We start from the raw sequence: 19,576 nt of genomic DNA, 5'->3' as shown, positions 1-19,576 counted from the left end.
CCCTCAGCATGAGTAGAGGCCCCGCCCACCACCCTCAGCAGCATTAGCTGCCGCCCCGCCCTCCGGCCGCAGCCTCAGTAGCGGGCCCGCCCACCACCCTCAGCATCAGCAACGGTCCCGCCCACCGTACTCAACATCAGCAATTGCCCCGCCCACCACGATCAGCATCAACAGCGGTCCCGCCTACCACCATTAGCGTCAGCAGCAGCCCCCGCCCACCACCCTCATCATCAGCAGCCGTCCGGTCCACCACCCTCATTATTAACAGCGTCCCCGCCCACCACCCTCATCAGCAGCAGCGGCATGAGGAGCGGCCCCGCCCACCACCCTCAGCATGAGGAGCGGCCGCGCCCACTACCCTCAGCATGAGTAGAGGCCCCGCCCACCACCCTCAGCATCGGCAGGAACCCCGCCCACCAACCTCAGCATGAGGAGCGGCACCGTTCACCACCCTCAGTTTGAGGTGCGGCCCCGCCCACGAACCTCAGCATGGGCAGCGACACCGCCCACCACCTTACGCGAACCTTATCTCAGTGGTAGGGAAACTATTAGAGAGGATTCTTCGGGACAGGATTTACTCCCATTTGGAAACAAATGAACTTATTAGACAGAGACAGCATGTTTTTGTGATGGTGAGGTCGTGTCTTACTAATTTTTGGGGAAGTGACGAAGATGATTGATAAAGGAAGGGAAGTGGATGTTGTCTATGTGGACTTTAGTAAAGCCTTTGACAAGGTCCTGCATGGCAGACTGGTACAAAAGGTGAAGTCACATGGGATCAGAGGTGAGCTGGCAAGATGGATACAGAACTGGCTCAGTCACAGAAGACAGAGGGCAACAGTGGAAGGGTGTTTTTCTGAATGGAGGGATGTGACTAGTGGTGTTTCGCAGGGACCAGTGCTGGGACCTTTGCTGTTTGTAGTATATATAAATGATTTGGAGGAAAATGTAGCGGGTCTGATTAGTAAGTTTTCGGACAACACAAAGGTTGGTGGAGTTGCGGGCAGTGATGAGAATTGTCAGAGGATACAGCACGATATAGATCGGTTGGAGATTTGGGCAGAGAGATGGCAGATGAAGTTTAATCCAGACAAATGTGAGGTAATGCATTTTGGAAGGTCTAATGCAGCTGGGAAGTAGACAGTAAACGGCAGAACCCCTCGGGGTATTGAAAGGCAGAGAGATCTGGACGTACAGGTTAACAGGTCACTGAAAGAGGCAATGCAGGTGGATAAGGTAGTTAAGAAGGCATTCGGCATGCTTGCCTGCATCGGTTGGGGCATAGTGTATAAAAATTGGCAATTCATGCTGCAGCTGTATAGAACTTTAATTTGGCCACACTTAGATTATTGCGTGCACTTCTGGTCACCACACTACCAGAAGGACGTGGAGGTTTTGGAGAGGGTACAGAGGAGGTTTACCTGTATGTTACCTGGTCTAGAGCGGATTAGCTATGAGGAGAGGTTGCAAAAACTTTGATTGTTTTAACTGGAACGACTGAGGTGGAGGGGCGACAAGACAGAGGTTTACAAAGTTATGAGCGAATGGACAGAGTGGAGAGCCAGAAGCTTTTTCCGAGGGTGGAAGAGTCAGTTACTAGGTCACATACGTTTAAGAGTGAAGGGTAAAGTTTAGAGGGGATGTGTGAGGCAATTTCTTTACACAGATGGCGATGAGTGCCTGGAACCTGCTGCCGGCGGAGGTGGTGGAAGCAGATACAATATCGACGTTTCAGGGGCATCTTGACAAATGCATGAATAGGAAGGGAATAGAGGGATATGGGTCCCGGAGGTGCAGAAGGTTTTAGGTTAGGCAGGCATCAAGATCGGCGCAGGCTTGGAGGGCCGAATGGCCTGTTCCTGTGCTGTACTGTTCTTTGTTCTCGTTCTTTGTTCACGCTCAGCATCAGCAGCGGCCTAGCCCAACAACCTCAGCATCAGCAGCGGCGTGGCCCACCTTCCGCAGCATTAGCTGCCGCCCCGCCCTCCGGCCGCAGCATCAGTAGCGGGCCCGCCCACCACCCTCAGCATCAGCAACGGTCCCGCCCACCGCACTCAACATCAGCAATTGCCCCGCCCACCACCATCAGCATCAACAGCGGTCCCGCCTACCACCATTAGCGTCAGCTGCAGCCCCCGCCCACCACCCTCATCATCAGCAGCCGTCCGGTCCACCACCCTCATCATTAACAGCGGCCCCGCCCACCACCCTCATCATCAGCAGCAGCGCTGCCCACCACCCTCATCAAAAGCCGCGGCCCCGCCCACCATCCTCAGCATCAGCAGCAGCCCCGCCCACCACCCACAGAAGCAGCGGCGCTGCCCTCCACACTCCGCATCAGCAGCGGCCCCGCCCACCACTCTCCGCATCATCAGCGGCCCCGCCCACCACCCTCCGCATCAACAGCAGACCCGCCCACCACGCTCGTCAAAACAGCGGCTCCGCCCACCACCCTTCGCATCAGCAGCGGCCTCGCCCACCACCTTCAGCATGAGCAGCGGCCCCGCCCACCACCCTCATCATCAACAGCGGCCCCGCCCACCTCCCTCATTATAACATCGGCCCCGCCCACCACCTTCAGCATCAGAAGCAGCCTCGTCCACTTGCGTTTCCAGCACAACCAGAATAACAACTGTCCGAGAAAATCTGGTTTGAGCTCAGCCTGACTTTTTCATGACAATTGATAAAATTTTAATGCTTTATTTTCCTTTATAAATCTTTACATTTTTATAACACGTTGCAATAATTTATAACTTTGTAATGCGTTATTATCCATTATACATCTGTATATTCCTTTATTGCACTTGGTAATGTAGAACCATTTACAATACTTTATAATGGTTTATCTACTTTACTGACATTTGTAATGCTCCTTACCTCTTTAAACAACTACATAACAATGTTGAATCCTACACCAATATTTAGATACCTAGATAATCCTTTATATCCCATTACAGTAATTTATCACCTTTTATAATACTTGATGAACCTATCTTATTTTTTATATTCATTTATATTGCTTTACAACAGTTTATAACCCTTTACAATTCTTCATAATACTTTAAAGCCTGCGAAACAAAACCGTTTCTAATGCTTCAGAATCTGACATAAAGATTAATATCCATTTATCATCCTTTATGTCCCTTGAAAACATTCACAATATTTCCTAACTCTTTAGAATGTTCAGTAATCCTTTATAACGCTTCCTGACATATTAACCGGGATTTCCTTGCCCTCCTGCTCTTTGGCAGTGACACAAGATCGCACTGGCATCAGCCCGACATGGAGCATTCGGCCTGGCAGAATCCTCTGGCTGCAGCAGCCCGACATGGAGCATTCCGCCTGGCCCAATCCTCCGGCTGCAGCAGCCCGACATGGAGCATTCCACCTGGCCCAATCCTCTGGCTGCAGCAGCCCGACATGGAGCATTCTGCCTGGCCCAATCCTCCGGCTGCAGCAGCCCGACATGGAGCATGCAGACCCTCAAATTAATGCAGACCCTCAAAGTAAGGCAGTTTCTCAAACTTATGCAATACCTCAAATTAATGCAGCCGCTCTTAATAATGCAGACCCTCGAACTATGGCAGTCTCTCAAACGTATGCAGTACTTCAAATTAAAGCAGCCCACAAAATAATGCAGCCCCTCAAACTAAGGTGGCCTCTCAAACTTATGCAGCCCCTCAAACTAAGGCAGACTCTCAAACAAACGGCAGACCCTCAAACTTCTGCAGGACCGCAAACTAATGCAGAAACTCAAACTAAGGCAGCAACTCAAACTAAGGCAGACCCTCAAACTAATGCAGACCCTCAAACTAATGCAGACCCTCAAACTAAGGCTGACCTTCAAACTTATGCAGCCTCTCAAACTAATGCATCCACTCAAATAAATAACTTCAGTCAAACGAATGACTTCACTCAAACTAATGCAGCCCCTCAAACTAATGCAGCCGCTCAAATAAAAAACTTCAGTCAAACTAACGACTTCACTCAAACTAATGCAGCTCCTCAAAGCAATACAGCCCCTCAAACTAATGCAGCCACTCAAGCTAATGCAGCTCCTCAAACTAATGCAGACCCTCAAACTAACGCAGACCCTCAAACTAACGCAGACCCTCAAACTAAGGCAGCCTCTCAAACTAAGGCAGCCCCTCAAACTAATGCAGCAACTCAAACTAAGGAAACCCCTCACTCTAAGGCAGACCCTCAAACTAATGGAGCCCCTCAAACTAATGCAGCCCCACAAACCTATGCAGCCCCTCAAACTTATGCAGACCCTTAAACTATTGCAGACCCTTAAACTAAGGCAGAGCCTTAAACTAAGGCAGCCCCTGAAACTTATGCAGCCCCTCAAACTAATGCAGCCCCTCACACTAATGCAGCCGCTCAAACTAACGCAGCCCCTCAAATAAATAACTTCAGTCAAACTAATGACTTCATTCATACTAATGCAGCTCCTCAAAGTAATGCAGATCATCAAAATAAGGGAGCTCCTCAAACTAAGACAGCCCCTCGAAATAAGGCAGACTCTCAAACTTTAGTTCAGTGATACAGCACTGAAACAGGCCCTTGGGCCCACCCTGTCTCTGCCAAGCATCAACCACCCATTGATACTAATCCTACACCAATCCCATATCCCCACCTGTCCCTATGTTTCCCGACCACCTGGCTATACTAGGGGCAATTGATAATGGCCACTTAACCTATCAACCTGCAAGTCATTGGCATGTGGGAGGAAACCGGAGCACGAGGAGGAAACCCATGCAGACACAGGGAAAAGTTGCAAACTCCACACAGGCAGTACCCAGAATTGAACCCGGCTGGCTGGAGTTGTGAGGCAGCGGTGCTAACCACTGCGCCACTGTGCCACCCCGTTATTTGGCCCCTCAAACATATGCAGCCCCTCAAACTAAGGCAGACACTCAAACTGAGGCAGCCCCTCAATCTAAGAAAGCCTCTCAAACTATTGCAGTCCCTGAAACATATGCAGCCCCTCAAACTAAGGAAATCCCTCACTCTAAGGCAGACCCTCAAACTAATGGAGCCCCTCAAACTAAGGCAGCACCTCAAACCGAGGCAGCTCCTCAAACTGAGGCAGCCCCTCAAACTAATGCAGACCCTCAAACTAATGCAGACCCTCAAACTAAGGCAGCACATCAAACTAAGGCCAACTCTCAATCTAATGCAGCTCCTCAAGCTAAGGCAGCCCATCAAGCTGAGGCAGCCCCTCAATCTAAGGCAGCCCCTCAATCAAAGGGAGACCCTCAATCAAAGGGAGACCCTCAAACTAATCCAGCTCCTCAAACTAAAGCAGCCCCTCAAACTAATGCAGACCCTCAAACTAATGCAGCCCCTCAAATTAATGCAGCCCCTCAAATTAATAACTTCAGCCAAACTAATGACTTCACTCAAAGTAATGCAGCCCCGCAAACTAATGCAGCCCCTCAAACTAATGCAGACCCTCAAACTAATGCAGACCCTCAAACTAATGCAGCACCTCAAACTAATGCAGCACCTCAAACTAATGCAGCACCTCAAATAAATAACTTCAGTCAAACTACTGAATTCACTCAAACAAATGCAGCTCCTCAAACTAATGAAGCGCCTCAAACTAATGCAGATCATCAAACTTATGCAGATCATCAAACTTATGCAGATCATCAAACTACGGCAGCCCCTCAAACTGAGGTAGCCCCTCAATCTAAGGCAGTCCCTCAGTCTAAGGCAGCACCTCAAACCAACGAAGAACCTCATTCTAAGTCAGCCCCTCAATCCAAGGCAGCCCCTCAACCAAAGGCAGCCTCTCAACTTAAGGCAGCCCCTCAAACTTATGCAGCCCCTCAAACAAAGGTACCCTCTCAAACTTCTGCAGCACCTCAAATTAAGGCAGCCCCTCAATCTGAGGCAGCCCATCAATCTAAGGCAGCCCCTCAATCGAAGACAGTCCCTCAATCTGGGCATCCCCTCAATCTAAGACAGAACCTCAAACCAAGGAAGACCCTCATTCTAAGTCAGCCCCTCAATCTAAGGCAGCCCCTCAACCAAAGGCAGCCTCTCAACCTAAGGCAGCCCCTCAAACTTATGCAGCCCCTCAAACTAAGGCACCCGTTCAAACATCTGCAGCACCTCAAATTAAGGCATCCCCTCAGTCCAAGGCAGTCCCTCAGTCTAAGGCAGCCCCACAATCCAAGACAGTCCCTCAATCTAAGGCAGCACCTAAAACCAAGGAAGACCCTCATTCTAAGTCAGCCCCTCAAACTAATGCAGACCCTCAAACTAATGCAGCCCCTCAAATCTCTGCAGCCCCTCAAACCTCTGCATCCCCTCAAACGAAGACAGACCCTCAATCAAAGGCAGGCCCTCAATCAAAGGCAGCACCTCAAACCAAGGAAGACCCTCAATCGAAGGCAGCGCCTCAAACTAATGCAGATCTTCAAACTAATGCAGCCCCTTAAACTTATGCAGACCTTCAAACAAATGCAGCCCCTCAAACAAAGGCAGACCCTCAAACTAATGCAGCCTCTTAAACTAAAGCAGGCCCTGAATCTAATACAGCCCCTCAAACTAATGCAGCCCCGCAATCTAAGGCAGCCCCTCTTACCAAGTTAGACCCTGAAAGTAATGCAGACCCTCAAACTCATGCAGATCGTCAAACTAAGGCAGCCACTCAAACTAAGCCAGCCCCTCAAACTAAGCCAGCCCCTCAAACTACAGCAGCCCCTCAAACGAATGCAGCCATTCAATCTAAAGCAGCCCCTCAAACTAATGCAGAACCTCAAACTAATGCAGAACCTCAAACTAATGCAGATCCTCAAACTAATGCAGACCCTCAAACTAATGCAGACCCTCAAACTAATGCAGTATCTCAAACTAACGCAGCCCCTCAAACTACGGCAGACCCTCAAATTAAGGCAGACCCTGAAATGAAGGCAGACCCTCAAACTAAGGCAGCCTGTCAAATTTCGGTAGACCCTCAATCGAATGCAGCTTCTCAAACTAATGCAGCCCCTCAAATTAATAACTTCATTCAAACTAATGACTTCAAACCAAGGAAGACCCTCATTCTAAGTCAGCCCCTCAAACTAATGCAGCTTCTCAAAGTAATGCAACCCCTCAAACAAAGGCAGCCCCTCAAATTAAGGCAGACCCCCAATCGAATGCAGCTTCTCAAACTAATGCATCCCCTCAAAGTAATGCAGCCCCTGAAACTAAGACAGCCCCTCAAACTAATGCAGCCCCTCAATCCAAGGCATCCCCTCACACTAAGGAAGACTCTCAAACAAAGGCAGACCCTTAAACTAAGGCTGCCCCTCAATCTAAGGCAGCCACTCAAACCTGTGCAGCCCCTCAACCGAAGGCAGCCCTTCACAAACTATGCAGCCCTTCAAACTAAGCCAGCCCCTCAAACTAAAGCAGCCCGTCAAACTAATGCAGCCCCTCAAACCAAGGCAGCCCCTCATACTAAGGAAGACCCTCAAACAAAGGCAGACCCTCAAACAAAGGCAGACCGTCAAACAAAGCCTGCCCCTCTACTAAGGCACCCATTCAAACCTATGCAGCACCTCAACCTAAGGCAGCCCCTCAAACTTATGCAGCCCCTCAAACTGAGGCAGCCCCTCAAACATTTGCAGCCCCTCAAACAAATGCAGCCCCTTAATCTAATGCAGCTCCTCAAATAAAGAGCTTCAGTCAAACTAATGACTTCACCCAAACCAATGCAGCCCCCCAAACTAATGCAGCCGCTGAAATAAATAATTTCAGTCAGACTAATGACTTCACTCAAACTACTGCAGCTCCTCAAACTAATGCAGCCCCTCAAATAAATAACTTCATTCAAACTAATGACTTCACTCAAACTAATGCAGCTCCTCAAAGTAATGCAGCCCCCAAAACTAATGCAGCCCCTCAAATTAATAACTTCAGTCAAACCATTGACTTCACTCGAACTAATGCAGCCCCTCAAACTAATGCAGCCCCTCAAACTAAGGCAGTCCCTCAAACTAAGGCTGACCCTCAATCTAATGCAGCTTCTCAATCTAAAGTAGCCCCTCAAACTAAAGTAGCCCCTCAAACTAAAGTAGCATCTCAAACTAAGGCAGCCCCTCAAACTAAGGCAGCCCCTCAATCGAATGCAGCCCCTCAAATAAATAACTTCAGTCAAACTAATGACTTCACTCAAACCAATGCAGCTCCTCAAAGTAATGCAGCCCCTCAAACTAATGCAGCCCCTCAAATAAATAACTTCAGTCAAACCATTGACTTCACTCGAACTAATGCAGCCCCTCAAAGTAATGCAGCCCCTCAATCTAAGGCTGACCATCAAACTAAGGCAGCCCCTCAATCGAATGCAGCCCCTCAAATAAATAACTTCAGTCAAACTAATGACTTCACCCAAACTAATGCAGCTCTTCAAATAAATAACTTCAGTCAAACTACTGACTTCACTCAAACCAATGCAGCTCCTCAAAGTAATGCAGCCGCCCAAATTAATGCAGCCCTTCAAATAAATAACTTCAGTCAAACTAATGACTTCACTCAAACTAATGCAGCCCTTCAAATAAATAACTTCAGTCAAACTACTGACTTCACTCAAACCAATGCAGCTCCTCAAAGTAATGCAGCCGCCCAAACTAATGCAGCCCTTCAAATAAATAACTTCAGTCAAACTAATGACTTCACCCAAACTAATGCAGCCCTTCAAATAAATAACTTCAGTCAAACTACTGACTTCACTCAAACTAATGCAGCTCCTCAAAGTAATGCAGCCCCTCAATCTAATGCAGACCATCAAACTAATGCATCCCATCAATCTAAGGCAGACGCTCAAACTAATGCAGACCCTCAAAGTAATACAGCCCCTCAAACTAATGCAGCCCCCAAAAATAAATAACTTCATTCAAACTAATGACTTCACTCAAACTAATGCAGCTCCTCAAAGTAATACAGCCCCTCAAACTAATGCAGCCCCCAAAAATAAATAACTTCAGTCAAACCATTGACTTCACTCAAACTAATGCAGCCCTTCAAACTAATTCAGCCCCTCAAACTGAGGCAGTCCCTCAAACTGAAGCAGCCCCTCAAACTGAGGCAGCCCCTCAAACTATTACAGTACCTGAATCTAAGGCAGCCCCTCAATCTAAGGCAGCCCATCCATCTAAGGCAGCTCCTCAAACTTATGCAGCCCCTCAACTTTTGCAGCCCCTCAAAGTAAGTCTGACCCTCAATCTAATGCAGCCCCTCAAACTAAGGCAGCCCCTCAAACTATGTTAAGACCTCAAACTAAGGCAGTCCCTCAAACAAAAGCAGCCCCTCAAACTAAGGCAGCCCCTCAAACTAAGCCAGCCCCTCAAACTAAGCCAGCCCCTCAAACTAAGCCAGCCCCTCAAACTACAGCAGCCCCTCAAACGAATGCAGCCATTCAATCTAAAGCAGCCCCTCAAACTAATGCAGAACCTCAAACTAATGCAGAACCTCAAACTAATGCAGATCTTCAAACTAATGCAGACCCTCAAACTAATGCAGACCCTCAAACTAATGCAGTATCTCAAACTAATGCAGACCCTCAAACTATGGCAGACCCTCAAATTAAGGCAGACCCTGAAATGAAGGCAGACCCTCACACTAAGGCAGCCTGTCAAACTTCGGTAGACCCTCAATCGAATGCAGCTTCTCAAACTAATGCAGCCCCTCAAATTAATAACTTCATTCAAACTAATGACTTCAAACCAAGGAAGACCCTCATTCTAAGTCAGCCCCTCAAACTAATGCAGCTTCTCAAACTAATGCATCCCCTCAAAGTAATGCAACCCCTCAAACAAAAGCAGCCCCTCAAATTAAGGCAGACCCTCAATCGAATGCAGCTTCTCAAACTAATGCATCCCCTCAAAGTAATGCAGCCCCTGAAACTAAGACAGCCCCTCAAACTAATGCAGCCCCTCAATCCAAGGCATCCCCTCATACTAAGGAAGACCCTCAAACAAAGGCAGACCCTTAAACTAAGGCTGCCCCTCAATCTAAGGCAGCCACTCAAACCTGTGCAGCCCCTCAACCGAAGGCAGCCCTTCACAACTTATGCAGCCCTTCAAACTAAGCCAGCCCCTCAAACTAAAGCAGCCCGTCAAACTAATGCAGCCCCTCAATCCAAGGCAGACCCTCATACTAAGGAAGACCCTCAAACAAAGGCAGACCCTCAAACAAAGGCAGGCCGTCAAACAAAGCCTGCCCCTCTACTAAGGCAGCCCCTCAAACTTATGCAGCCCCTCAACCTAAGGCAGCCCCTCAAACTTATGCAGCCCCTCAAACTAATGCAGCCCCTTAATCTAATGCAGCTCCTCAATTAAATAGCTTCAGTCAAACTAATGACTTCACTCAAACCAATGCAGCCCCCAAACTAATGCAGCCGCTGAAATAAATAATTTCAGTCAGACTAATGACTTCACTCAAACTACTGCAGCTCCTCAAAGTAATGCAGCTCCTCAAACTAATGCAGCCCCTCAAATAAATAACTTCATTCAAACTAATGACTTCACTCAAACTAATGCAGCTCCTCAAAGTAATGCAGCCCCCAAAACTAATGCAGCCCCTCAAATTAATAACTTCAGTCAAACCATTAACTTCACTCGAACTAATGCAGCCCCTCAAACTAATGCAGCCCCTCAAACTAAGGCAGTCCCTCAAACTCAGGCTGACCCTCAATCTAATGCAGCTTCTCAATCTAAAGTAGCCCCTCAAACTAAAGTAGCCCCTCAAACTAAGGCAGCCCCTCAAACTAAGGCAGCCCCTCAATCGAATGCAGGCCCTCAAATAAATAACGTCAGTCAAACTAATGACTTCACTCAAACCAATGCAGCTCCTCAAAGTAATGCAGCCGCCCAAACTAATGCAGCCCTTCAAATAAATAACTTCAGTCAAACGACTGACTTCACCCAAACTAATGCAGCCCTTCAAATAAATAACTTCAGTCAAACTAATGACTTCACTCAAACCAATGCAGCTCCTCAAAGTAATGCAGCCGCCCAAACTAATGCAGCCCTTCAAATAAATAACTTCAGTCAAACTAATGACTTCACTCAAACTAATGCAGCTCCTCAAAGTAATGCAGCCCCTCAAACTAATGCAGCCCCTCAAATAAATAACTTCAGTCAAACCATTGACTTCACTCGAACTACTGCAGCCCCTCAAAGTAATGCAGCCCCTCAATCTAAGGCAGACCGTCAAACTAAGGCAGCCCCTCAATCGAATGCAGCCCCTCAAATAAATAACTTCAGTCAAACTACTGACTTCACCCAAACTAATGCAGCCCTTCAAATTAATAACTTCAGTCAAACTAATGACTTCACCCAAACTAATGCAGCCCTTCAAATAAATAACTTCAGTCAAACTACTGACTTCACTCAAACCAATGCAGCTCCTCAAAGTAATGCAGCCGCCCAAACTAATGCAGCCCTACAAATAAATAACTTCAGTCAAACTAATGACTTCACCCAAACTAATGCAGCCCTTCAGATAAATAACTTCAGTCAAACTACTGACTTCACTCATACCAATGCAGCTCCTCAAAGTAATGCAGCCCCTCAATCTAAGGCAGACCGTCAAACTAATGCATCCCCTCAATCTAAGGCAGACGCTCAAACTAATGCAGACCCTCAAACTAAGGCAGACCCTCACACGAAGGCAGACCCTCAATCGAAGTCTGCTTCTCAAACTAATGCAGCCCCTCAAATTAATAACTTCATTCAAACTAATGACTTCACTCAAACTAATGCAGCTCCTCAAAGTAATACAGCCCCTCAAACTAATGCAGCCCCCAAAAATAAATATCTTCAGTCAAACCATTGACTTCACTCAATCTAATGCAGCCCTTCAAACTAATTCAGCCCCTCAAACTGAGGCAGTCCCTCTAACTGAGGCAGCCCCTCAAACTATTACAGTACCTGAATCTAAGGCAGCCCCTCAATCTAAGGCAGCCCGTCCATCTAAGGCAGCTCCTCAAACATATGCAGCCCCTCAACTTTTGCAGCCCCTCAAAGTAAGTCTGACCCTCAAACTAAGGCAGCTCCTCAAACTAAGGCTGTCCCTCAATCTAATGCAGCTTCTCAAACTAAGGTAGCCCCTCAAACTAAGGCAGCCCCTCAAACTAAGGCAGCCCCTTAATCTAATGCACCTCCTCAAAGTAATGCAGCCCCTCAAATTAATAACTTCACTCAAACTAATGCAGCTCCTCAAAGTAATGCAGCCACTCAAACTAATGACTTCACCCAAACTAAGTCAGCCCCTCAAATAAATACCTTCATTCAAACTACTGACTTCACTCAAATTAATGCAGCCCCTCAAACTAAGGCAGCCCCTCAAACTATGTTAAGACCTCAAACTAAGGCAGCCCCTCAAACAAAGGCAGCCCCTCAAACAAAGGCAGTCCCTCAAACTAATGCAGCGCTCAAACTATTGCAGCACTCAAACTAATGCAGCACCTCAAACTAATGCAGTACCTCAAACTAATGCAGCTCCTCAATCTAAGGCAGCCCCTCAGTCTAAGGCAGCCCCTCAAAATAATTCAGCCCCTTAAACTAATGCAGCTCCTCAAATTAATGCAGCCCCTCAAATTAATAACTTCACTCAAACTAATGCTGCTCCTCAAAGTAATGCAGCCCCTCAAATTAATGCAGCCCCTCAAACTAAGGCAGAGCCTCAAACTAAGGCAGAGCCTCAAACTAAGGCAGCTCCTCAATCTGAGGCAGCCCCTCATACGAAGGCAGCCCCTCAAACGAAGGCAGAGCCTCAAACTAATACAGCCCCTCAAACTAATGCAGCCACTCAAATATATACCTTCATTCAAACTACTGACTTCACTCAAATTAATGCAGCTCCTCAAACTAAGGCAGAGCCTCAAACTAAGGCAGAGCCTCAAACTAAGGCAGCTCCTCAATCTGAGGCAGCCCCTCATACGAAGGCAGCCCCTCAAACGAAGGCAGAGCCTCAAACTAATACAGCCCCTCAAACTAATGCAGCCACTCAAATATATACCTTCATTCAAACTACTGACTTCACTCAAATTAATGCAGCTCCTCAAACTAAGGCAGAGCCTCAAACTAAGGCAGAGCCTCAAACTAAGGCAGCTCCTCAATCTGAGGCAGCCCCTCATACGAAGGCAGCCCCTCAAACGAAGGCAGAGCCTCAAACTAATACAGCCCCTCAAACTAATGCAGCCACTCAAATATATACCTTCATTCAAACTACTGACTTCACTCAAATTAATGCAGCCCCTCAAACTAAGGCAGCCCCTCAAACTAAGTCAGGACCTCAAACTAAGGCAGCCCGTCAAACAAAGACAGCCTCTCAAACAAAGTCAGCCCCTCAAACAAAGGCAGCCCCTCAAACAAAGGCAGCACTCAAACTAATGCAGTACCTCAAACTAATGCAGCCCCTCAAATTAAGGCTGTCCCTTAAACTAAAGCAGCCCCTCAATCTAAGGCAGCCCCTCAGTCTAAGGCAGCCCCTCAAAATAATGCAGCCCCTCAAAATAATGCAGCCCCTCAAAGGAAGGCAGCCCCTCAAACTAAGGCAGCCCCTCAAACTAAGGCAGCCCCTCAAACTAAGGCACCCCTTCAAACTCATGCAGCCCCTCAAACGTATGCAGCGCCTAAACTTATGCAGCCCCTCAAACGAGGGCAGCCTCACAAACTAATGCAGACCCTTAATCTAATGCAGCTCCTCAAATTAAAGCAGCCCCTCAAATTAATGCAGCCTCTCAATCGAATGCATCCCCTCAAACTAATGCATCCCCTCAAACTGAAGCAGCGCCTCAAACTAAGGCAGCCCCTCATACTAAGGCAGCCCCTCAAACTAAGGCAGAGCCTCAAACTAAGGCAGAGCCTCAAACTAAGGCAGCTCCTCAATCTAAGGCTGCACCTCAAACTGAGGCAGACCCTCAATCTAAGGCAGGCTCTCAATTTAAAGCAGCCCCTCAAATTAATGCAGCCTCTCAATCGAATGCATCCCCTCAAACTAATGCATCCTCTCAATCTAAAGCAGCGCCTCAAACTAAGGCAGCCCCTCATACTAAGGCAGCTCCTCAAACTAAGGCAGAGTCTCAAACTAAGGCGGAGCCTCAAACTCAGGCAGCTCCTCAATCTGAGGCAGCACCTCAAACGAAGGCTGGCCCTCAATCTAAGGCAGCACCTCAAACTGAGGCAGACCATCAATCTAAGGCAGGCCCTCAAACTAAGGCAGCCCCTCAAACTAAGGCAGCCTCTCAAACAAAGGCAGCCCCGCAAACTAATGCAGACCCTCAATCTAAGGCAGCCTCTCACACTTATGCATCCCCTAAAGTTATGCAGCCCCTAAAATTATAAAGCCACTCAAATTTATGCAGCCCCTCAAACGAAGGCAGCCTCTCAAACTAGTGCAGACCCTTAATCTAATGCAGCTCCTCAAATTAAAGCAGCCCCTCAAAATAATGCAGCCTCTCAAATAAATTATTTCAGTCAAACTAATGACTTCACTCAAACTAATGTCTTCACTCAAACTAATGCAGCTCCTCAAAGTAATGCAGCCCCACAAACTAATGCAGTCCCTCAAATGAATAACTTCACTCAAACTACTGACTTCACTCAAATTAATGCAGCCACTCAAACTAATGCAACCCCTCGAAATAATGCAGATCCGCAAACTAAGGTAGCCCCTCAAACTAAGGCAGCCCCTCAAACTAATTCAGGGCCTCAAACTGAGGCAGCCCCTCAAACAAAGGCAGCCCCCCCAAACTAATGCAGCCACTCAAACTAATGCAGTACCTCAAACTAATGCAGCCCCTCAAATTAAGGCAGTCCCTTAAACTAAAGCAGCCCCTCAATCTAAGGTAGCCCCTCAATCTAAGGCATCCCCTCAATCTAATGCAGCCCCTCAAACTAATGCAGTCCTTCAAATGAATAACCTCATTCAAACTACTGACTTCACTCAAATTAATGCAGCCACTCAAACTAATGCAACCCCTCGAAATAATGCAGATCCGCAAACTAAGGCAGCCCCTCAAAATAATGCATCCCCTCAAACTAAGGCACCCCTTCAAACTTATGCAGCCCCTCAAACTAAGGCACCCCTCAAACTAATGCAGCCCCTCAAACGTATGCCGCGCCCAAACTAATGCAACCCCTCAAAGGAAGGCAGCCTCTCAAACTAATGCAGACCCTTAATCTAATGCAGCTCCTCAAATTAAAGCATCCCCTCAAATTAATGCAGCCTCTCAAATAAATAACTTCAGTCAAACTAATGACTTCACTCAAACTAATGCAGCTCCTCAAAATAATGCAGCCCCTCAATCTGATGCATCCCCTCAAACTAATGCATCCCCTCAAACTATAGCAGCGCCTCAAACAAAGACAGCCCCTCATACTAAGGCAGCCCCTCAAACTATGGCTGAGCCTCAAACTAAGGCAGCTCCTCAATCTAAGGCAGCACCTCAAAATAAGGCTGGCCCTCAAACTAATGCAGCGTCTCAAACTGAGGCAGCCCCTCAAACTAATACAGACCCTCAAACTGAGGCAGCCTCTCAAACAAAGGCAGCCCCGCAAACTAATGCAGACCCACAATCTAATGCAGCCTCTCAAACATATGCAGTCCCTAAACTTATGCAGCCCCTAAACTTATAAAGCCCCTCAAATTTATGCAGCCCCTCAAAGGAAGGCAGCCTCTCAAACTAATGCAGACCCTTAATCTAATGCAGCTCCTCAAATTTAAGCAGCCCCTCAAATTAATGCAGCCTCTCAAATAAATTACTTCAGTCAAACTAAAGACTTCACTCAAACTAATGCAGCTCCTCAAACTAATGCAGCCCCTCAAACTATTGCAGCCACTCAAACTAGTCATAAGATCATAAGATCATAAGAAGTAGGAGCGGGAGTAGGCCGTCCGGCCCCTTGAGCCTGCTCTACCATTCAATAAGATCATGTCTGATCTTTTCGTGGACTCAGATTCATGTACCCGCGTTCTCACCGTATCCCTTAATTCCTTTATTATTCAAAAAGATATCTACCTCAGCTTTAAAAACGTTTCCTGAAGTTGCATCAACTACTTCACTGGGCATGGAATTCCACAGATTAACAATCCTCTTGGTGAAGAAGTTCCTTCTGAATTCAGTCCTAAATCTGCTCCCTCTAATCTTGAGGCTATGCCCTCTTGTCCTAGCTTCACCTGCCAGTGGAAACATCCTCTCTACTTGTATCTTATCTATTCCCTTCATAATTGTATATGTTTCTGTAAGATCTCCCTTCATTATTCTAAATTCCAATGAATAAAATCCCAATCAACTCAGTCTCTCCTAATAAGCCAACCCCCTCAACTACGGAATCAACATAGTGAGCCTCCTCTGCACCCCCTCCAGTGCCAGTACTTCCTTTCTCAAGTAAGGAGACCAAAACTGCACACAGTACTCCAGGTGCGGCCTCACCAGTACCTTATGCAGCTGCAACATAACCTCTCTGCTTTTGAACTCAATCCCTTTAGCAATGAAGGACAAAATTCCATTTGCTTTCCTAATTACTTGCTGTACCTGCAGACCAACCTTCTGCGATTCATGCACAAGGACACCCAGGTCCCTCTGCATAGCAGCATGCTGCAACTTTTTACCAATCAAGAAATAATCCTTTTTACTGTTACTCCTACCGAAATGAATGACTTCACATTTATTAACATTGTATTCCATCTGCCAGTCCTTTGCCCACTCACTCAATGTACCTATGTTCCTCTGCAAAGTTTCACAGTCATCTGCACACTTTGCTCTGCCACTCATCGTAGTGTCATCTGCAAACTTTGACTCCCTACAAGTGGTCCCCAACTCCAAATCATCTATATAAATTGTAAATAATTGCGGACCCAACACCGGTCCCTGAGGCACACCACTAGTGACTGATTGCCAACCATATTAGCACTCATTTTATCCCCACTCTCTGCTTCCTGTCAGTCAACCAATCCTCTATCCATGCTAATACTTTACCCCGAACTCCATGCATCCTTATTTTATACAGCAGCCTCTTGTGTGGCACCTTGTCGAAGGCTTTTTGGAAATTTAGGTACACCACAGGTAAGGCAGATGAGCTCAGAGCATGGACCGCTACATGGGATTGTGACATTATAGCTATTGTGGAAACGTGGTTGAGGGATGGGCAGGACTGGCAGCTCATTGTTCCGTAGTCCCGATCCTTCTGGCTCGACAGAGGTGGAAGTAAGAGAGGACGGGGATTTGCACTATTGATTTGGGAGGACATCACGGCAATACTTAGAGAGGATATCCCGGGGGGAATGTCCAGCTAGGCCATATGGGTAGAGCATCGAAATAGGAATGGGGTTGATCACTTTTATGGGATTATACTATAGGCCCCCCAATAGTCAGAGGGAAGTGGAGGAGTATATATGTAGGAAAATCACAGATAGGTGTAGGAATTATAGGGTTGTAAAAGTAGGTGCCTTCAACTTCCCTAATATTGACTGGGACTGCTTTAGTGCTAAGGGATCAGATGGGGAAGAATTTGTTAAGTCTGTCCAGGACAGTTTTCTGAAGCAGTATGTGCATGGCCTTACTGGAGAAGGGGCTACACTCGACCTCCTCTTCGGAAATCAGGATGTGCAGGTGGTTGATGTGTCAGTGGGGGAGCACTTTGGGATCAATGACCATAACTCTATTAGCTTCAAGATAGTTATGGAAAAGGATAGGACTGGTCCTCAGGTTGAAGTCCTAAATTGGGGGAAGGCTAATTTCGATGGCATCATACAGGAACTCTCAAAAGTTAAAGGGGAGAGGCTATTTACAGTTAAAGGGATGTCTGGCAAGTGGGAGGCTTTCAAAAGTGAGATAGTAAGAGTTCAGGGCCGGAATGCTCCTGTTAGATGGAAGGGCAAGGCTGGCAGGTTTAGGGAACCTTGGGTGGTGAGGGATTTTGAGGGTCTGGTCAGGACAAAGAAGGAGTCATATGTCAGGTATAGGCAGCTGAGAATGAACGAATCCCTCGAGGAGTTTAGGGGATGGAGGACTACACTCAAGAAGGCCATTAGGAGGGCGAAAAGGGGCCATGAGATTTCTCTGGCAGATAAGATAACGGAGAATCCTAAAAGATTGTATATTAAGAGTAAAAGGGTAGCTCGGGAAAGAGTAGGTCCCCTTAAGGATCAGTGTGGCAATCTATGTGTGGAGCCACAGGAAATGGGCGACGTCTTAAATGAAAATTTCTCGTCCGTATTTACCATGGAGAAGGTCAGTGGAAGCTACTGACTTCAAGGGAGGGAACACCGATATCCTGGAGCATATCAACGTTACAAAGGAGGATATGTTGTTGGTTTTGAAGCGCATTGAGGTTGATAAATCCCCAGGGCCTGACCAGGTTTATCCTAGAATGCTATGGGAAGCAAGGGAGGAGATTGCTGGGACCCTGACAGAGATTTTGTATCATTGTTAGCCATGGGTGAGGTACCAGAAGACAGGAGGATCGTTAATTGTGTGCCTTTATCGAAGAAGGGCAGCAGGGATAAGCCAGGGAACTGCAGGCCGGTGTGCCTTACATCAGTGGTGGGAAAGTTATTGGAAGGGAATCTGAAAGACAGGATTTATATGCATCTGGAAATGCATGGTCTGAATAGGGATAGTCAGCATGGCGTTGTGCGTGGGAAATCATGTCTCACGAATTTGATTGAGTTTTTCGAGGAGGTGACCAAGAGGATTGACGAGGGCAGGGCGATGGACTTTGTACACATGTACCTTAGCAAGGCCTTTGACAAGATCCCGCATGGTAGGCTGGTCCAGAACGTTCAATCATATGGGATCAAGTGTGAGCTGGCAAATTGGATCAAGATTGGCTTGGTGATAGGAGGCAGAGGGTAGTAGTGGAGGGTTGTTTTTCAGATTGGAGGCCGGTGACCAGTGGTGTGCTGCAGGGATTGGTGCTGGACGCTCTGTTGTTTGTCATTTCAATTAATGACTTGGATGCGAATGCAAGGGGCATGATTAGTAAGTTTGCAAATGACACCAAAATTGGTGGTATAGTGGACAGTGAAGAAGGTTGTCTAAGGTTACAACAAGATATAGATCAACAGGGAAAGTGGGCAAGGGAGTGGCAAATGGAATTTAATGCAGACAAGTGTGACGTGATTCATTTTGGGAACTTAAACCAGGGCAGGAAAATACACAGTGAATGGCAGGGCCCTTGAGAGTGTTGTTGAGCAGAGAGACCTTGGGGTGCAAGTACGTAGTTCCCTGAAAGTGGCAACACAGGTAAATAGGCTGGTGAAGAAAGCGTATGGCATGCTAGCCTTCATCAGCCGAGGCATTGTGTACAAGAGTTGCGACATCATGTTGCAGTTGTACATAACGTTGGTTCGGCCGTATTTTGAGTACTGTGTGCAGTTCTGGTCGCCACACTACAGGAAAGATGTGATTAAGCTAGATAGGGTGCAGAAAAGATTCACAAGGATGTTGCCTGGTTTGGAGGGCTTGAATTATAAAGAGAGATTGGATAGGCTGGATCTGTTTTCCCTGGAGCGAAGGAGGCTGACAGGAGACATGACAGAGGTATGTAAAATTATGAAAGGCATAGAT

This window comes from Heterodontus francisci, unplaced genomic scaffold (genome assembly GCF_036365525.1).
Source record: "Heterodontus francisci isolate sHetFra1 unplaced genomic scaffold, sHetFra1.hap1 HAP1_SCAFFOLD_188, whole genome shotgun sequence".
NCBI lineage: Eukaryota > Metazoa > Chordata > Chondrichthyes > Heterodontiformes > Heterodontidae > Heterodontus > Heterodontus francisci.
This window is presented reverse-complemented; position numbering follows the sequence as displayed.